The sequence below is a fragment of the Bubalus kerabau genome, chromosome 14 (assembly GCF_029407905.1).
Source record: "Bubalus kerabau isolate K-KA32 ecotype Philippines breed swamp buffalo chromosome 14, PCC_UOA_SB_1v2, whole genome shotgun sequence".
Taxonomy (NCBI): Eukaryota; Metazoa; Chordata; class Mammalia; order Artiodactyla; family Bovidae; genus Bubalus; species Bubalus kerabau.
Window position 1 is genome coordinate 77,539,112 of NC_073637.1, and position 19,422 is coordinate 77,558,533.

General features: G+C 36.7%; 1 long non-coding RNA gene across 1 annotated transcript in view; it reads right to left on the minus strand.

The window, feature by feature from the left end:
• Positions 1-7,212: 7,212 nt before the first annotated feature.
• Positions 7,213-19,422, minus strand: part of LOC129627342 (uncharacterized) — a 46,667-nt gene continuing 34,457 nt past the window's right edge. The window contains exons 3-4 of the long non-coding RNA XR_008702569.1: positions 7,665-7,724; positions 7,213-7,329 (exon numbers count right to left, since the gene is read on the minus strand). This is a non-coding gene — a long non-coding RNA (uncharacterized LOC129627342). The remainder of the gene's footprint in view (positions 7,330-7,664; positions 7,725-19,422) is intronic.

Here is a 19,422-nt window from a genome sequence, read left to right on the forward strand (position 1 = left end):
TTTCCAAAATTTATAAAACCATTTAACCCATGTAAATTATACTTGTGGACCAAAGACCATGACTTGGACTACTATTTCTGCAACCTATTGAATATTTACATTAAAAATTTAAACACAGCTTAAAAATTAATAAGGAGCCATTATTCCAGATATTTTGAAATGCAGTTTTATTCTAATTTTTTTAGTGTTTCATTTACTTTAGGTCATTTACTTTAGATTTCTGCTCTGACTCACAATTCTATTTCAATTCATAATTATTAATATTTTATTATTTATTCCAAATAGAACAAAATAATTTCAAAATTACCTTTTGAAAATAAATTGAAAATTAACCAAAACAAAACAAACAAACAAAAAAAACGCAAATCTCTATCCTGAGAATAAATTTGAGTGAAGTACATAAGTTGGAATTGTTATTATATCATTTTTATTTCAAACTACTGAAGGATTCAATATTTTAAATCTAAAATTGAAAACTGAAAAGGCATTAGAAAGTAATCTGTCAAATTATTCTTTTCTCACTTCTATATTCAAGTTTACTTTAAGTATTTATTATTTTCATATGCATTTAATGCTATTCTGTATTTTATGGTTTCTATTCATGAGCCCCTTAAATTAAAAAAAAAAAAAAGATGGATACACATGTATAAAACACTTAGAAAATAATATTTCAGTATATAAACAAGTATTCCCCAAATTTCTACATTTCACTTGATCTTCCATAATAGTGTTTAATGGCTACCTTACCTCTCAGGAGGTGGGGTAGAATTATTGCAGGAAGGCGGACCCCTTCCTGGCCGGAAACTGGATTCTTGTCTAACACTCGGAAATCTCCATCATAAAACAAGTCATGCAAATGGTTACTATAGTGCCTGGCCAGGGTGAGCCGTTTCAATCAGTGTGTTTCCCCTAACAGAATGACTCACCCAGTCTAGGTAGAATGCCTCCTTTTCTCATTATCACTTTCTTTACTCTCTGGAAATTCTTAAAGCCACCTTCCTGGACCTAGTGTTTAAAACCTCACAAACACAGTAGCAAGCAAATAGAATGTATTAAAGAGAAGGAAAGTACAAAGCTCTCAGCATAGACACTGAGTGGGGATAAAGAGTCCCCCAAAGGTGGGACTTAGAGCAGTTTATATCCTTACCAGTTTTAATCTGTACAGTTTTGGTTGGCTCCTGTTCTTAAAATATGTCATTTCTAATCAGTCAGTTTGGAGAAAGAAATGGCAGCCCATTCCAGTATTCTTGCCTGGAGAATCCTGTGGACAGGAGCCTGGCGGGCTGCAGTGCTTGGGGTCGCCAAAGAGTTGGACAGGACTGAAGCCACTAAACAACAATCAGTATAAAGGTCATAATGTTTAACTTAACATCCTTATGGCTTCTCTTGATCTTCAGATTAACCTCCACCCTTGTTCATGCCCCCTGGCCATTTTACAATGGACCAGGTATGTGGGTTAAAGATTAATGATCATCAGTAGTTTTTCCCTCAGGCATATGGAACAGAAATTAATTGCTTAGTTCACTTCAGTTCAGTCGCTCAGTTGTGTCCAACACTTTGTGACCCCATGAATCGCAGCACGCCAGGCCTCCCTGTCCATCACCAACTCCCGGAGTTCACTCAGACTCAAGTCCATCGAGTCAGTGATGCCATCCAGCCATCTCATCCTCTGTCGTCCCCTTCTCCTCCTGCCCCCAATCCCTCCCAGCATCAGAGTCTTTTCCAATGAGTCAACTCTTCGCATGAGGTGGCCAAAGTACTGGAGTTTCAGCTTTAGCATCATTCCTTCCAAAGATCCCAGGGCTGATCTCCTTCAGAATGGACTGGTTGGATCTCCTTGCAGTCCAAGGGACTCTCAAGAGTCTTCTCCAACACCACAGTTCAAAACCATCAATTCTTCGGTGCTCAGCTTTCTTCACAGTCCAACTCTCACATCCATACATGACCACTGGAAAAACCATAGCCTTGACTAGATGGACCTTTATTGGCAAAGTAATGTCTCTACTTTTCAATATGCTATCTAGGTTGGTCATAACTTTTCTTCCAAGGAGTAAGTGTCTTTTAATTTCATGGCTGCAGTCACCATCTGCAGTGATTTTGGAACACAAAAAATAAAGTCTTGCACTGTTTCCACTGTTTCCCCATCTATTTCCCATGAAGTGGTGGGACCGGATGCCATGATCTTCGTTTTCTGAATGTTGATCTTTAAGCCAACTTTTTCACTCTCCACTTTCACTTTCATCAAGAGGCTTTTTAGTTCCTCTTCACTTTCTGCCATAAGGGTGGTGTCATCTGCATATCTGAGGTGATTGATATTTCTCCCGGCAATCTTGATTCCAGCTTGTGCTTCTTCCAGCCCAGCGTTTTTCATGATGTACTCTGCATATAAGTTACATAAGCAGGGTGACAATATACAGCCTTGACGTACTCCTTCCCCTATTTGGAACCAGTCTGTTGTTCCATGTCCAGTTCTAACTTTTGCTGCTCTTCGCTAGATCTGAGTGCTGATAATTTATCAGACCCAAATTCCAGGAATTCTGGACAAAGGGTATAGCTTTAGATTAATGGAGTGAGATATTCATTGAAAACAAGACTCAGAGGTCCTATAGAGTCCTATACTGACTGCCTAGTAATTTCCACCTCACAAGCACCAAATCTCACACACATCAGGAACTTCTTGTGTGTTAGGGCCAGTTCATGTCCCATGAGAGTCAAATGGGTACATCTCTTTCCAACTTCATGAACAGTGACATCATGTTTGGAGCTTGAAATTGGCTATGAAGAGATTATTTGCACCATGAAAACAGAGTTTTTGTTTCTTTGTTTTGCTTTGTTTTGAGAGGGAGAGGACTAGTTTACTTAACATTGATTAACATACCATTGTGTTGTCATTCGGAGAAGGAAATGGCAACCCACTCCAGTGTTCTTGCCTGGAGAATCCCAGGGACAGGGGAGCCTGGTGGGCTGCCGTCTCTGGGGTCGCACAGAGTCGGACACGACTGAAGCGACTTAGCAGCAGCAGTAGCAGCAGTATTGTCATTCAGTCACTAAGGTGTGTCCATCTCTTTGGGACCCAGTGGACTGTACCATACCTCTGTCCTCCATATGTCCCAGAGTTTACTCAAATTCATGTCTGTTGTGTCAGTGATGCTAACTAACCATCTCATTCTCTGCCACCTACTCCTCCTTTACCTTCAGTCTTTCCCAGCATCAAGGTCTTTTCCAAGGTGTTGGCTTTTCACATCAGATGGCTAAAGTTTTGGAGCTTCAGCTTCAACGACAGTCCTCCCAATGAATATTCAGGACTGATTTCCTTTAGGATTGACTGGTTAGATATCCTTGCAGTCCAAGGGACTCTCAAGAGTCTTCTCCAACACCACAGTTCAAAAGCATCAGCTCTTTGGTGCTCAGTCTTCTTTATGATCCATCTCTCACATTCATACATGACTACTAGAAAACCATAGCTTTGATTGGACAGACCTTTGTTGACAAAGTGGCATCTCTGCTTTTTAATATGCTGTCTAGCTTTGTCATAACTTTCCTTCCAAGGAGCAAGAGTCTTTTAATTTCATGACTGTGGTCACCATCTGCAGTGATTCTGAAGCCCAAGAAAATAAAATCAGTCATCACTTCGGCTTTTTCCCCTTCTATTTGCCATGAAGCGATGGGGCTGGACGCCATGATCTTAATTTTTTGAATGTTGAGCTTCCAGCTTTTTCACTTTTCTCTTTTACCCTTATGAAGAGGCTCTTTAGTTCCTCTTTACTTTCTGCCATTAAAGTGATATCATCTGCATATCTGAGGTTGTTGATATTGCCTAGCAATCTTGATTCCAGTTTGTGATTCATCTTTTTTCAGTATGAAAAGGCCAAAAAATATGAATCACACCATTGTGTACAGCTATGCATTGGTCCATACAATTTGCAATTGGTTTTTAGCTCCGGTTTTATAACTCAACAACAACAAAAATATATAGAATACATACATTTCTAGCTATAGGGCTAGAAAGCATAAATATGTAAGTTCACAGTCTCTTCTTATTAGTGTAAGTATGAGGTCTATAAACTATTAATTTGAAATCTGATGTTCCCATTGTCACAGAATTTTTTTTTTTTTTTTTAAGGCCCAGGTGTTAGGTAGTTAAAATAGGAGAAGGGAGTCAAAAATGGCAATGGGTAAAAGATGAAGAAAGGAAAAACTCATGAAAATGGAATAAAAGAAGATCCATGGACTGGAGTGATAACCTCATGTGAAACAAAGACGTCCCCTTCTTGGCCAGCCCAATTTGCATCGGGATCAAGGGAGGAAGGAGACAAACATATAAAAGGAGGGAGCCAAGACAGATTGAGGCCTCTCCTTTGGGGCTGGCTTGCCAGGATAAGGAGTCTTATCCTTTCCTTGCTGAATAAAACTGAGTTGTAATCGAGCTGTAACACTGATCCTCTGTTTCAAATCTTTGCTGTGGCGATTCAGAACCAAGGAAATTACACAGTCCCCCAACATACGAGTTCCAATATAGAAAGGAAATCAAGGTTGAACCATGACTACTCCTTGGCTCTGTAACAGAAATCTTGCCAGGACCTATCATCAAATGTTAAGTAACAGCACATGTTTAACAAGAATTCTTGTGACAAGTGAACTTGCAAGCAATCTATATTTAAGGACTTGAGAAAACAGCAACAACTTCAGGGACAACTCTGTGAATAGCGTTTCTTAAACTGTTTCCACAATAAATTTAATAAATCTTATAGTCTTACATATCCAGCTAGAAGTTCTATGAATCATTTTCATAGAGAATAATTGAATATTATAGTTAGAAATCTCACTAGAGGGTTAAAAACAGAATATGAATTTTAAGCGAGTTTGGGAGACTGTTGTAGGCTAATAAACACTCAAGGAAAGAATCCAATCTATAATCTACTCTACCTTGAAGGAAGACTAGGCACATTCAGGTGCCAGGCACACTCAAGTCACAAATCCTAATAGTTAAAACATAACAAAATGAAATAAAATAAAAACTCTAATACTTAAAAAATTCTTAAAAAACTTAAAAAACAAATCCTAATATTTAAAACACAATAAAATAAAATCTAAAATTCCTAAATAATTAAAAACAATAGATATGAGATGTGAATCTTATTACATGAAGTCAAAGAGTTAATGGTCCTTGAAGGCTAGAATTTTTGCATGTAGCCAAGTCAGAAATATAGCGGAAAGAATCTAGGTGATAGGGGACATTATACGGAAATCTGAGATGAATTACTGTTTTTTAGTACCATGTTACCACCTTTTTGCTAATATGCATATAATTTAAACAGTGCCGTGACAGTTTTGGTTAGACCATATGGAGTCAAGGGAGAAACAAATGATTTAAACCTTGATGCCTCACAGAGAATGAGGAAGAAGGTGGTCTTCTTCCCTCCCTGTGTTTCCTTTGATGAAAAAAAATGCAGCCTTCTTAGTTCTTAGGACTGTGTTCCCTTACCTGCCCATTTATATTTTTTATAAATTTCCTATACTAATAAACTCACTGTTTTCTATCCACCTATCCCTTTGCCTCATCCTGAATTCTTTCTGTGATGAGGCAAAAGAACCTGGGCTTCAGTAAGTCTTGACTCCAGGTGAGCAGTTCTAATTAGAAGACAGTGGATTTGAGTCCCCTCCTAAGGTGGGGATTTTGGGTTCAACTCCTGATCTGAGCTTTGACTGAGTATAAGTCTCATCTGAGATGGAGTTTTGTTTCACAATAACAATATTTCTACAGAAGAAAATTATTAAAGAAAAAAATAGCTTGGATGAAGGACTTTGAACTCCCAGATTTTCCAAGGATTCCCTCATCATAGATTTGGGGTGACATTGACAAAGTTATGGCACCTTTATTCCAGATCACTTCAGTAGCAAAGGCATCTGCTGGTAGTGTGTATATAATTCATTCATTTTTCATAATTACAGGCACTGTGCCTGTCAATCTCTTTCCCTTATTGAAATTACAGTGTAGTAGTTAAGCTGAAAATTAGCAGTTATAAATTAACTCAGGTAAAGGTGTTTTAGAAAAGAGAGAGAATGGTCTTTTAGAGAAGTGAAAGTTCAGCAGACAGGATTTTGGTAGGGGCAAAATTCTTACAAAATGACATGCAAATTATTTTTTTTTAAGATTTAAATTTCTTTAGGGAAAAATGGAAAGTATCAAAATAGCTTTATGTATTTTGAGTGTGAGCATAGACATGATCTAATTTTATTTTAGAAAGAACTAGAATTTAAAAGAAAAAATACTATATATTTCAGTAATAGATTTAACCTTATATTTTTGGTAAATTATAATATTTGGAGCCATGAAAATTCCCAGTGGGAGAAAAATCAAAGCTCATTGACAAGAATATGAGCAAACTTAGAAAAAATAGCTTATCTAGAATACTGAATTAGAAGTTTACCATGGCGAGAGCAAGCTGTCATTCAGCTCAAATATTGCATTGTTGCACGTGGTTATAGAAGGTAGTATTTTGATGTAGGGATTCATTCTACTCTTTGTTTCACTGTTCCTTCAACAGAAATAAATATTTGAAAAATCTTTCTGACACACTTGTTTTTTCTAAGTATTAGGTAGATTCCCCCACCCCACACGACTACAACACCTAGAAGAGACATTTTCTAGGCTTAAAGTCATATAGTAGTCGTGCAGCACTTACCTATGGTGGATTGAACTGTTTGAAAAACATTTACCCTTCCTTCTTTTTATTGGAGGTGTATATTGGAGCATTTTTGAAAAATAAAATGTCCCATTTAAATGTATGACATTTTTACTACATACCGATGATGTGGTGTCTCACACAACACTCTACTGTGTTAGCCAGAAAAAGAAAAGAGTTTGCTACTCTAAAAGGTGGTGCATTGTCTTAAGACCTTATTTTGTGTTCCTTTTGATTTTTTTGCACATATCAGAGCTTATGTGTCTCAGTTGTGACATAGTCTTCAGAGTTGCTTCACCTACTGTGCGTATCTTACAAATGGTACTGGATACATGATGGTGGAGACAGTGATGGTGATAATGATTCTGGCAGTAAATTTTTCAAAGTGACAAAATTTGGATTAATCTAATAGCAAAATGGAGATCATTAGAGTCAACAGCTTTTCTTTTGATGCATATATTACAAAATATAGTTTTAATCTCACTTGCAAGCTACTTTCTATGTCTCTCATAGAAAGAGACATTAAATTTCAAGGAACTCATTTTATCTTGAATTTTCCATTCCCTCTATTGTTGTTTCATCCAAGCTGTTTCACTGGAAGTTTCTTGAACAATTTCCTTAACCTCCAGTCTTTGGTTTCCTCCTCCATAAAATAAGAAAAGTAATCACAGGAGTTATTGGGGTTAAATGATGTAGCATACATAATCTAAACACACAGTAGGTACTAAATGCATAATCTTCCCTCTAAGAGAAAAACAAGTTACCACAAATTTATTTGATATGTTTCTTACACAACAGTATTAATATATAAGAACAATTGATATTTTAGTAGATATATTGCCTTTAACATCCATTTATTATAATAAAATTTTCACCTTCTTTAATATTCATACTATCTGGAAAAGCTATTACTAATTTAATGCAGTTTGAAGAATAAATAGCTATCCTAAATATTTGTTGCAATATATGGTATTGTACCTTGAAACTTTTCCATTCCCTCTTTTGTTCCTTTTGCAAATATTCTTTTTTGACATCCTCCTATAGAAAAACATAAGGTTAGATTACTTAAATGAGCCAATATTTCTTTTAATTATTTAGTCTTCGTATGGTGATTCAATGTAATGCTCATAGCAAACACCCTCTTTCAACAACACAAGGAACAATTCTACACGTGGACAGATGGTCAAAACCAAAATCAAATTGATTATATTCTTTGCAACCTAAGATGGAGAAGCTCTATACACTCAGCAAAAACAAGACCAGAAGCTGACTGTGGCTCAGATCATGAACTCCTTATTGCCAAATTCAGACTTATTTAAGAAAGTAGGGAAAACCACTAGGCCATTCAGGTATGACCTAAATCAAATCCATTATGATTATATGATGGAAGGGACAAATAGATTCAAGGGATTACATCTGACAGACAGAGTGCCTAAAAAGTATGGACAGAGGTTTATAACATTGTAAAGGAGAAAGTAACCAAAACATCCCCAAGTAAAAGAAATGTAACAAGACAAATAAGGCAATGGCACCCTACTCCAGTACTCTTGCCTGGAAAATCCCATGGATGAAGGAGCCTGGTAGGCTGCAGTCCATGGGGTCGCGAAGAGTCGGACACGACTGAGAGACTTCACTTTCACTTCTCACTTTCATGCATTGGAGAAGGAAATGGCAACCCACTTCAGTGTTCTTGCCTGGAGAATCCCAGGGACGGGGGAGCCTGGTGGGCTGCCGTCTATCGGGTTGCACAGAGTCAGACACGACTGAAGCGACTTAGCAGCAGCAGCAGCAGCTGCAAGACAAATTAGTTGTCTGAGGAGGCCTTACAAATAGCTGAGAAAAGAAGAGAAGTGAAAGGCAAAGGAGCAAAGTAAAGATATAATAACCATCTGAATGTAGAGTTTCAAAGAATAGCAAGGAGAGAAAAGAAAGCATTCTTAAGTGAACAATGCAAAGTAGAGGCAAACCATAGAATGGGAAAGACTAGAAATCTCTTAGAAAATTAGAGATAGCAAGGGAACATTCTATGCAAAGATGGACATGATGAAGGACAGAGACTATGTGTACCTAACATAAGCAGAAGATATTAAGAGGTGGCAGGAATACACAGAGTACATAAAAGGTCTTCATGACCCAGATAACCGTGATGGTGTGATCATTCACCTAGAGCCTGACATCCTGTTGTGTAAAGTCAATTGGGCCTTGATGAACAGAGTAGTGGAGGGGATAGAATTTCAGCTGAGCTATTTGAAATCCTAAAAGATGATGCTGTGAAAGTGCTGCACTCAATGTGTCAGCAAATTTGGAAAATTTAGGAGTGGCCATGGAACTGCAAAAGGTCAGATTTCATTTCAATCCCAAAGAAGTACAATGCCACAGAATGTTCAAACTACCATACAATTGTATTCATTTAACATGCTAGAAAGGTAATGCTCAAAATTCTTCAATCTAGGCTTCACCAGTATGTGAACTGAGAACTTCCAGATGTACAAGATGGGTTTAGAAAAGGCAGAGAAAGCACAGATTAAACTGCTAACATCGATCAGGTCATAGAAAAAGCATGAGAATTCCAGAAAAACATCTACTTCTGCTTCATTGACTACATTAAAGTCTTTGATTGTGTGGATCACAAGAAACTGTGGAAAATTCATAAAAAGACAAGAATACCAGACCACCTAACCTGCCTCCTGAGAAATATGTATGCAAATCAAGAAGCAACAGTTAGAACTGGACCAGGAACAATGGACTGGTTCAATATTGGGAGAGGAGTAATTCAAGCCTATATATCATCACCCTGCTTATTTAACTTTTATGTAGAGTACATCATGTGAAATGCCGGGCTGGATGAATCACAAACTGGAATTAAGCAGTATCAATATCTCAGATATGCAAATGGAACAATCCTAATATCATAAAGTGAAGAGGAACTAAGGAACCTCTTAATGAAGATGAAAAAGAAGAGTGCAAAAGCTGACTTAAACCTCAACATTCAAAAAGCTAAGATCATGGCTCCAGTTCCATCACTTCATGGCAAAGATGGAGAAAAATGGAAACAGTGACAGACTTGAATGTTCACTGGGAGGACTGATGCTGAAGCTGAAGCTCCAATACTTCAGCCACCTAATACAAAGGCCAACTCGTTGGAAAAGACTGATACTGGCAAAGACTGAGGGAAGAAGGAGAGGAGGGTGACAGAAGATTAAGTAGTTGAATGGCATCACTGCCTCAATGGACATGAGTTTGAGCAAACTGAGAGATAGTGAAGGACAGGGAAGCCTGGAATGCTGCAGTCCATGCTGCAAAGAGTCAGACATGACTGAGTGACTGAAAACAACAACTTGTGATTCAAACCTTGCACATGTATGACTGGAGGGCTGGGAAATAATAGTAGAGGTCAAATAGACACATGGTAAAAGATATGGGATAACCTATTTGAACAATACCTCATGTATAGCAGAGTCACATCTTCAAAGACCAACGGTGTCTTGAAACAAAGTTTTACTGGTAGCTTATAATGAATAATTACCAAATATATAAGCAATTTAATTATATTTATATAAAGGGACACTGAACACACAGGCGCATGTGTGCAGTCTTTCCATGCACTCTTTTATTTTAATAAAACTTCCATTTTATAGTATACTAAGGAACAGGAAGATGAAATCAGAATTGTTTCCATTTTAAAAATAAAGATTTGGTCAACATGATCTCTATGCTGCTATGTATCACTAAGTTATTAATCCATTTGTTCTGTGAATATCAGCTATTTGTTGGTATTACTTTTAAATTCAAAGTGTAACTAGTGAGTGAATATAGGTCTACTTAGGGTTTCCAGAGTGGTGCTGGTGTTAAAGATCCCGCCTGCCAATGCAGGAGTTGTAAGAGTTGCGAGTTCTGTCCCTAGATCAGGAAGATCCCTGGTGGAGAGCATGGCAAGCCACTCCAATATCCTGGCCTGGAAAATCCCATGGACAGAGGAGTCTGGCCAGCTACAGTCCATGGGGCCGCAAAGAGTCAGACAGCTGAAGCAACTTAGCCTACAGCACACACATATTGAATAAATGCTTATATAATATGTACCTAAATATAAAAAATCACCAACTATCTTACTAATAGTCTCCCAGAGAGTCTTTAATTATCAAATATAAAAGGTCACTTTTGCATTTTAGAAAGACATATTTGCATGTCTATTATATTTATACATTTTAGAAGAGCACAAACATGAATATTAAAAGATACATTAAGCAGCAAAAAGAATAACCACTTATTCCAACTATTCATATCAAAACCTGTAATAGTACCTTTGCCTTATGTATGATCAAAATAATTCAAATTATAATGAATTGGTTTTATACATTCTCATGTGTAATAAGGATATTAAAGATGTGTAATGTACAGCTGCTTGTTTCTCTTCTGGAATATGGTCTTTCATGTAAAATTGAAAGTTTCCATTGTTCAGCATGATGGATAACAATTTGTTGTAATTTATAAAATAAATAAATTAATAGAGAGAAGTCACATGAAGTATTCATCTTTCACTAAAATACATGAACACAAGCTACACAAACATAACTCGAATCTTGGGAATTCAGCAGATGCATAAATACCTACCTTGTTCATTCTTTATGTTTTCACTTTAGTATTCAGAAAAAATCAGCTTAAAAATGTTTCCCAAGCAGTAAATGCTATATAAAACTGATTGTGTTTTTATTTTGAGATGTGTGATAGTTTGACATTCTCCTTTGAAATTATGCCTATAATGACTCCCAGTGTGAAGCAATCCTTAGGATTAATCATAATGGCTATGAATCTACTGACGTTAATATTCCTCATACAGGGATAGTCTGCTGGATAACTTCACATTATTGAATATCTCATGACCCCCTTCTCTTCTGGCAGACCAAATGAGACATCTTTTGGCAGACCAAATGAGACATCTTTCAGTGAAAACAAAACACAGATGTTCAGCATTAGCAGAAGTCCAGGGTGACACTCTAAACATATGCAAGGAGTGGAAACCCTAGATCGTCTCTTATGTGTAAGAAATTCTGACAAGTGACTGTAAAATTTCCTAATAGCATCATGTGGTTTTGTGAGAGTATAATTTTGTTTATGCATTGGATAATAATATCCTCCTAAATTCCAGTCCTTACATTGATGCCAAAACTATATTTTTTTCAAAAATAAAAGTAATGATACATTACATTTAAAAAATCATATTTATCTTCATTATTTTCATACCATTTCTACTTAAAATAACAAAATAAAAACTATAACATGTAAAAGATAATTTATCTGCATTATCAAAATAAATTCTTAAATTAATATCTTTTGTCAAAAATTTCTAAGTGGCTTCCTTCCTTGTTCATTTTTAGCTTGTTCAAGTGTCTTCTCCGTGTGGACTTCCTTGGTTCCATTCAAGTGGAATATCTGACATTGTACACTTAATTCATTTCTCCCCACTAGAAGCTTTGCAAAGGCAGTGAGTCATTTGACTTATTTATCACTCTATTTGCAAAGCCTGAATAGAGGATAGAGCAAGTGCTCAATAAATATCTGTTAGTTACACAAAAGAGAAACAAAAAATCAAGTGCTTTTGTCTGTCTATTTGCCTGCCTTCCTTCCTGCCTTCCTCCCTTTGTTAGTTCAGTGGGTGAGGTGTCATCCTCCCCAAGCCAGTGTAACATGCCCTGAATTTAATAAACAATAGACTCTATTCAAGTGAGTTAAAGCTGCACCCTAACCAATCCCTTTATAACTGAAACTTCAGCAAATTATTTTTAAATTGAAGAATAAATTATACACTATAAAATGTACTTTTCTTACATGATCTGTTTGATGAGCTTTCACCACCCAAAACAAATTCTCACCCTGGAAATTTCCCTTATAACAATCTTTTTTTCAGTCAAACCCCTTTTCACAGAGGCAATTGCTATCTGACTTCTACTGCTGTAAGTTATTTTTGACTATTTTACTAAATGAAATCATACAATATGTCATCTTTTTTGCTTCTAGTTTTATTCACTTTGCATAATATCTATAAGATTTTTTATGTGTATTCTTTATGTGTATCAGTCTATTACGTTTTATACCAAGCAGTATTCTATTGTTTTAATGAATCACAGGTAGCTAACTAGCTTTCCTGTTGATGGATATTTGGGTTTTTCATTTCTTATTATTAAGACTTAAAATACTATGAACATTCTTGTAAAAATATTTTTGTATTCATTGACCTTTGTGTTAAATACTTAGGAGTAAAAATACTTCTTAACTTTGTTGGAAATGGCAAAGATTTCTCGAAGCTGGTTGTAAAATCTAATTGCTTTTCATCTCGCTATGTGCTAATCTATGACATCAAGGTCATTAAACACATTTTTCTATGCTTTCTTCTAGAAGATTTATGGCTCTAGGTTTTACGGTTACTTTATCTGTCTTAAACGATGATGATGATGATTTTATTTTTATAGAATGAGATTAGGGTTATTATTCATTTTTTCCATATAAATATTCAGTTATGTGTTCTTTTTTTAATTTTTAAATTTTAGCCATCCTGCTACATATAAAATAGTATGCAATTGTGGTTTCACATTGGATTTTTCTATTGATTAACGATACTGAACAATTTTCACTTGTTTATTGATCACTACCATATTTTATTGTGATATGTTTATTCAAATCCTTTGCTATTTTCAATTTAGTGTTCCATTTTATTGCTATATCTCCTGGGAAATATGTATGTGAGTCAAGGTGCAACAGTTAGAATTGGGCATGAACAACTGACTGGTTCAAAACTGGGAAAGGAGTACCACAAAGTTCTGTATTGTCACCCTGCTTATTTAACTTCTATGCAGAGTACCTCACGTGAAATGTTGGACTGGATGAAGCACAAACTGCAATCAAGATTGCTGGGAGAAAAAACAACAACCTGAGATATGCAGATGATACCACTTTAATGGCAGAAAGTGAAGAGGAACTAAAGACCCTCTTGATGAGGGTAAAAGAGAATGAAAAATCTGGCTTGAAACTCAACATTCAAAAAACTAGAATCATGGCATCCGGTCCCATCACTTCATGGCAAATAGAAAGGGAAAAAGTGAAACCAATGACAGATTTTATTTTCTTGGGCTCAAAAATCACTGCAGATTGTGACTGCAGTCACAAAATTAAAAGACACTTGCTCCTTGGAAGAAAAGCCATGACAAACCTAGACAGCATATTTAAAAAACAGAGACATTATTTTGCCAACAAAAGTCCATAGAGCCAAACCTATGGTTTTTCCAGTAGTCATGTTCAGATATGAGAGTTAGACCATAAAGAAGGCTGAGCACTGAAGAATCAGTGCTTCCAAACTGTGGTGTTGGAGAAGACTCTTAAGAGTCCCCTGAACTGCAAAGAGATCCAACCAGTCAATCCTAAAGGAAAGCAGTCCTTAATATTCATTGGAAGGAATGATGCTGAAGCGGAAGCTCCAATACTTTGTTCACTTGATGTGAAGGGCTGACTATTTGGAAAAGACCCTGATGCTGGGAAAGATTGAAGGCAAAAGGAGAAGGAGGAGGCATAGGATGAGATGGTTAGATAGCATCACTAACTCAATGGACATGAATTTGAGCAAACTCTGTGAGATAGTAAAGGACAAGGGAGCCGGACATAACACAGCCCATGGGATAACAAAGAGTCGAACATGACTTAACAACTGAATGGCATTATTAGTATTAATTCTATTGGTTAGTTTCTTAAATTTATAATATATAAATAATTACTGAAACTTCTAGATTTTTTTCTTTAAGCAACACCACCCATCATTCTCAAATACCTTAATATTTCCTATCAACAAGGACTTTTCCTACATGCTCATAATATAACCATTAAAATTATGAAATTCATAACATGATTAAGAAGCTAGACAGCTAACTCTTCTACTTTTTCTTAAATATTCCTTTCTTCCTTTTGTAATTAGGACATATTTTATGGGGGAGTTACTTTAGAAATGCTCCATTCCTCTTTGCATCTTCAGCCCCAATTATTCATTTGTGTTTGGAAATATGGTTTTCAATTTTATTCAAAAGTTAATCAATATTATATATTGTTATATAATTTATGGTGTAAATAATATATATTGTATAGATAATATATATAGATAAATAATATTATATATATTCAGACTCTAAGCAGCAGCTGCTACATGTGCTCATTGCTATGGAGTGTCTCTCTCCCAAGCTCTCTCAGTGGATAGAACAAGTCTATACATCTGGAACAACAGACTGGTTCCAAATAGGAAAAGGAGTTCGTCAAGGCTGTATATTGTCACCCTGTTTATTTAACTTATATGCAGAGTACATCATGAGAAACGCTGGACTGGAAGAAACACAAGCTGGAATCAAGATTGCCGGGAGAAGTATTAATAACCTCAGACATGCAGATGACACCACCCTTATGGCAGAAAATGAAGAGGAACTCAAAAGCCTCTTGATGAAAGTGAAAGTGGAGAGTGAAAAAGTTGGCTTAAAGCTCAACATTCAGAAAACGAAGATCATGGCATCCGATCCCACCACTTCATGGGAAATAGATGGGGAAACAGTGAGTGTCAGACTTTATTTCTCTGGGCTCCAAAATCACTGCAGATGGTGACTGCAGCCATGAAATTAAAAGACGCTTACTCCTTGGAAGGAAAGTTATGACCAACCTAGATAGCATATTCAAAAGCAGAGACATTACTTTGCCAACAAACGTATGTCTAGTCAAGGCTACTGTTTTTCCAGTGGTCATGTATGGATGTGAGAGTTGGACTGTGAAGAAGGCTGAGCGCCGAAGAATTGATGCTTTTGAACTGTGGTGTTGGAGAAGACTCTTGAGAATCCCTTGGACTGCAAGGAGATCCAACCAGTCCATTCTGAAGGAGATCAGCCCTGGGATTTCTTTGGAAGGAATGATGCTAAAGCTGAAACTCCAGTACTTTGGCCACCTCATGTGAAGAGTTGACTCATTGGAAAAGACTCTGATGCTGGGAGGGATTGGGGGCACAGGAGAAGGGGACAACAGAGGATGAGATGGCTGGATGGCATCACTGACTCGATGGACATGAGTCTGAGTGAACTCCGGGAGTTGGTGATGGACAAGGAGGCCTGGCGTGCTGCGATTCATGGGGTTGCAAAGAGTCGGACATGACTGAGCGACTGATCTGATCTGATCTGATCTGATACATCCAGTTAAGCCAACATTCAATACTTTCAATTTCAGTGTGCTACTACAGGTTTCTTTCTAGTTTTCTTTTTCTCTTTTACAAATTGTAACTAAGTTCTCTAATAGTGAGTAAACTGCCTTAAGTCATCCTTAACAAATTTACATATTTGGTTATTCTTCCTGTAGATGACCAATTTCCTATCTCTAGCACTGTTCACTTCCTCCTTAGGGAATTCCCCCCAAGGAAGCTCCATCTCAGACATCCTACACTGGGCCTACTCCTGCTATCCCAGTGCCCTCCTCAGTAATCCTGGAATTCACACTGCCCGCCAGTGGATCCCTGCTAATGGACAGACAACAGCCTCTTCAGTACCTCCTACATGATAGTCCGCACCTTGTCCCCTCCCTTCGTGATCCTCACCCATGCAGACTCCAACACTAGGGCTTGGCAGCATGCTTACGCAAGGAATCTGCTTCCCTCCTCAAGCTCCAAAATCTTGCATGGCATTTCTAGACCCTCTGGAAGGGATCTACCCTCTACCCTCTCCAGGGCTGACACTCTTTAAAAGGGGCAGCCCTCCTAAGTGGGCAACCTTCTCCAGCTTCAAAAGCTCGGGACTCAGCAGCAGCTCGGCACACCACCTTTAGGCTGCCTGTGCTCTGACACTGTGTCTGCTGCCCTTCTGCAGGGAGGCCCTCCCAACCTGAAGATAAGTAATTTTTCTTTAAACTCAGAGTGAATTTACACTAAAAATAGATATCTTATGTCTTGATAAATACTGATGATGCTTTCCCACAGAGTAAAAAAAAAGTATGTATATATATATATATATATATATATATATATGTCTTCTCTTGACTTCCATTAGAAATACAGGCAAAGCATTGTAAGAAACTTCAAGCTTTACTTCTGTGCAGGCTGGCAGGGCTGGCTGGTGGTCCTGCTGTGCACAGTCATTCAGGGACCCAGACTCTTCCCATCACCCGGCTCCTTCATTCCAGAGGCCTCAGTCCTCCTCTAGACCCTCTGATTCCAGAGTCAAACAAGAGAAGATGGAGAATGGAGGATCATGCGTGGGGAATCTGAAAACTACAAGAAAATCTGAAAAATGTAATCTAGCTGTGTGTTTAGGGGAAAAGTGAAAAGATTTTGTTGTACAAACAGCTGATTTCATCACAACATTGTTTAGGCCTTTGTGAACTTCAAGGATAGTTCATGGTTGATCATATAGAAGAAAAAGAGATATAAATAAAATTTTTGTAAAGTATATGCCAGCTAAATAATGGGTTGTTTAAATAAAATGGAAATATCATTGAACAATAATAAAGAAATTCTAATCAATATTGAGATTTTTTAACTGTTTTTTTTTTTTGGTAGGTGATATATTGTAACTTTTTTCAGATTTTATTACAAAGAGATTACATGAGGCAGCTCTATATAAGATATAGCATGAATTTTCTCTGATTCCTTTTAAAATAACTCTTAAGAAATCACCCAATTTTAGTGCTGTGAGAAACAGACCTATGAAATCATCTACAGCTTAAAATATTGAAGATGCTATACTTAGGTAGCAAATATTAACTCTTTTTCCTTCTCTATTTAAAGTGTTCTAATCTTACCCACTTAAGCTCTCAAACCTATCACAAAATGCTGCCTCTGAAGAAACAGAGCACCTGGAGTAAAGGAAAGAAAATGGCAACTGCAGATACACTTTAGAAATCATCTCTAATTGTTTACAGTGAAATTTAATCTTGCAATTTTAGATGATAATATTAGAAAATTCGGTTCTTGTAATTTAAGCCTAACATCCATTTTCCAAGAAAGTAGTAACACTGTCTGACAGATTAAAGAAACATAAATAATAATTAAATTACATTGACCTATTTTCCTAATTTCAGAAAAGCATTCATTTAGAGTAGTATTGCTAATAAATAAGAGAGAGTGATTATTTAACAAATACAACAAAAATCCATTGTTTAGCAAAAGCAAAACACCAACAAACTTTCTAAAGGACCTAATCTAACCTTAAGCAAAGACACATGACTGACTTTTGATCCCTGTATTTGTATAGAAACAACATTTAGGAAAAGATTATAGAATCTTTTAGATGGAACCTTAGACATCATTTTATTAGCCCCATAGTACTGGGCTTCTTCAGTGGCTCCATGGTAAAGAATACAATGCAATGCAGGAGATGTGGGTTTGATTCCTGGATGAGGAAGATCCCCTGGAGAAGAAAATGGCAACCCACTCTAGTATTCTTGCTTGGGAAATCCTAAAGAGAGAGGAGCATGGGAGGCTACAGTCAATGGGATCAGGAAAGAGTTGGACATGTGGTACTGATTAGACAATAATAAATAGCACTGTAAGTTTTCTCTGTAAGTTTCTTAACACATGGAATCCCAGTCTTAACTTGAACACTCCCATGGGATGGGGTTTCAGCAGCTCACAGGCGAGCAAGGGCCACTGGTGTATATATAGGATCTAATAAAATGTTTACACTGTCTTACACTTACAATAAAATGTCTTACACTGGTTTGAAACAAAGTTTCTTATGACTTTTAACTATTAATTCTTATTCTATATCCTGGAGAATGAATACATTTACACCTTCTACATTAAATATTTTTAATAATGATGATCAATATAATGTAATTCATTTTCTTTATTTTGTGTACCTTTCTTAATATCAATTCTCTAATATTTCTAACTAAATTGTCAACTCTTTTTTCAGAATGCCTGTGCTATTCCTAACCAGAAAAACATTTTTGAGAAACAACATAATTGGCATTTGCAATGTCAGTTTTCACTTAAAAATGTGTGATAATACCCCAATAATTAAATTCACTTGAACTTCAGATCTCTCATGCAATTTCAAATAGAAGTCTTATTATGTTCATATGTTACTTATATTTATTATTTTGAAAGAATGGTGATCTTGTTAGCTCACAAAATTTGGCATGTAACCTTAATTTCTTAAGGAAAAATAATGTTAATAGGCAAAATATTCAATAGGATTTGAAGTATTGGAAGTTGCTTTATAAATTAAAACATTTTAAACTTGTTTATGCAAATATATGGGTTTCCCTGGTACCTCAACTGGTAAAAATATCCACCTGCATCGAACCGAGGTCTCCCACATTGTGGGCAGATTCTTTATCATCTGAGCCACCAGGGAAGGCCAAGAATACTGGAGTGGGCAGCCTATCCCTTCTCCAGGGGATCTTCCTTACCCAGGGATCAAACTGGGATCTCCTGCTTTGCAGGTGGATTCTTTACCAGCTGAGCTGCCAGGGAAGCTCTGTATATGCCTACTATTAAACAAATGGCAAGTATCTATCCCCACTGAGAACAATTTCCAGAGGAAAAATTTCTCAATTATTAATATAGAAATATTCCTGCTTAGTTTGTTCCTATTATTTACTGTTTATGAGCACCAAGATGGAGAGACTGTGTCATTTTTAGGTAAATATCCAGTGGGATATCTAATTCAATATGGCTGAAAGAATACAAGTGTTGAGTGAGCATTTCTCCCCACTCACATTTCAGTGA